We start from the raw sequence: 2,500 nt of genomic DNA, 5'->3' as shown, positions 1-2,500 counted from the left end.
CAGATCTAAAACATTTCCTTGGCTAGATGGTTAAATTTAGCAATGGATCGTGCATCTGGCAGCATTTTCCGGAGGCATGGGACGCATCCTCACTCTACCGTATCTGGTGAGCAACTGAAACTCTATCAGTCATAGCTAATGGCTTTATACTGCATTGTACGTTGTACAGAATATTCGATTGCGCCGAAGAAACTAAGGTGCGGTTTTTTTTCTTTATAACGCTAACAGTTGAACCAAACAAAAACTTTCAGTTTTCTTCTGAAGGTGGAAAAAGAAACCCACAAGATGATTGAGTAAATATAACTTGTTTACTTGTAAATATTTACATAGTATTTTTGTTAACACTCGAGTTCTTTCAGGCCTTATCTGTTGCCCATTCTCAAGAGATGGGCAGGTGGTCAGACTTAACCCAGTCTGACCACCTAACCATCCCTTGAGAATGGGCCACAGATAGGGCCTGAAAGTACTCGAGTGTTAATAAAAATACTATGTAAGTACTTAGAAGTAAACAAGTTATACTTGATTATCTTGTGGGTTTCTTTTTCCAACGCTAACAGTCTCGAATTTTATGAATACTTATTACTACTTGGTCACATTTTCAAGACTTAAAGGGATGTCTCTGTGAATTTCTGGTGCCCTACGATGTGAACCTGTATATATACGATACATATATATAATATATATATATATAGATATATATATATATATATAATATTAATTATATGTATAATATAATATATTAGTATATATATATATATATATATATGGTTAATATATATATATATATAATATATATATATACATATATATATATATATAATATATATATGATATTATATATATATATAATAATAATATTTAGTAATATATATATATATATATATATATATATATTATATATATTATAAAAAAAAAAAATATGCGTTCTTGAATGACTTCCATGGGTACTCGAATGTATATAATCACCGTTGCAGTGAGATGGGTCACTTTTCATACTTTAACTGCTGAAACATGAATAAACCACTTTGCTGGGAACTTCCGCAACACAGCCGCTTTATAGAACTACTCTGAAGGCTTATCAGTATCATGTCGAACAGCCTTACTACACATACATGCACCGTTTACCTTTGCCTTTCATGCATTTCTCTCCTCCTTAATTTTATGACCATTCTTTCCCATGTCTTTGTATAATTAATCTATTCATCACTTTCTAGGTCGCCTACTCCTCCTCCCTCCGAACCAGTTACTAATTTATTGTCCTCCATTCGTGACGGGTAATCGACCCATTTGAAAAGACTGATATATCATGTTGCTTTTAACGGGTTCACCAATCTGTACTTTATTTCCGTGTTATACCAAAAGGGAAAAGTACCAGATGCAAATGATAGCCATTCCAACCTCTATGTTCCTCACATATTTCTTGCCACGCATGCTATATGCATGTTGGAAAATCATATATAAATATTTATGTATAGTATGTGTGTGTGTGTGTGGTGCCTGGAAATTTACTCCCTGCTAAAAAAATTGTAAAGTATATGCATTCCGTAGAGAATTTTTCAGAGGCTGAAAACGTTCGTTCTTATTAAAATAAATGTTTACAGCTCGTAAACTTCCATAAGTTTTTAGAAGCATAGTGTCCGAGTTCACAAAGTTCTTTTCCCTGAAGGGTTGTGCGTTAACCTGGTACACAAGGAGTAAGAACAAACTGAATAGTGTATTATCCTTACTTTAAAAAGTTTTAGGTTAAGTTTTGAAATATTGGACTAGTAATTATAAAAATATATGAAAATTGCGTTCCGTAAACGGTCTGCATATTAAACCTTGAAATATATTAGTCTATTGTTTAGGAAGTACGTGTTAGATCGTAAAACAAAGCTCCCCGAAATGAACACTGAGGCTTCAAAGTTTTTCGAAGGAAGGGAGCATATGAGCTATCCGTAGATTAGACTTACATCATGAAAGATGTCAGATGTAGAGTAGTCGTAGATAGATATCTAGAGTAGTGGAAGAGTAAATGCATTAGGCACAATAATTATAAAAAATAGAGGTTCACACTAAGATTTTAGAGAGCTAGTTTTATTGTCAAAATAAAAATTGTCTTTGTATGTAGTATGTGAGGATGTCTGCTGAAAATGTTATTTTGTTGAAAAAAGTAAAGATTAGGATCAACTTTTCCAAGGCCTTACGAAGTTCGATAAAAACGAAGATTTAAAAATCAGTTGCAATGAACATGATGGTGATAATCAAGTTATTGTGTTTTTATATTCACCAGACCAAGCTTTGTACGATTTCATTTAAGTTTATATACGCCTATATATGTACGTACGTATGCATTTAAGTATGTATGTATGTAGCTAATTGCTCTTTTGAATGTGTTTTGAAATTTTCACTGTGTATGTTAATGTGTGTATTTATTAAGATGTTTGTTTTTCCATCTTTCCCCCCTTCTAGTATTAAAAATATACCACTGTTTAGTTAACATTTTCAACTATTCGCAACT

General features: G+C 32.4%; 1 protein-coding gene across 2 annotated transcripts in view; it reads left to right on the top strand.

The window, feature by feature from the left end:
* LOC135222889 (lachesin-like) overlaps positions 1-2,500 on the top strand; it is a 599,243-nt gene that overhangs the window by 89,611 nt on the left and 507,132 nt on the right. The window lies entirely within an intron of this gene.

Source organism: Macrobrachium nipponense, chromosome 8, assembly GCF_015104395.2.
Source record: "Macrobrachium nipponense isolate FS-2020 chromosome 8, ASM1510439v2, whole genome shotgun sequence".
NCBI classification, from domain to species: domain Eukaryota; kingdom Metazoa; phylum Arthropoda; class Malacostraca; order Decapoda; family Palaemonidae; genus Macrobrachium; species Macrobrachium nipponense.
This window is presented reverse-complemented; position numbering and strand designations above follow the sequence as displayed.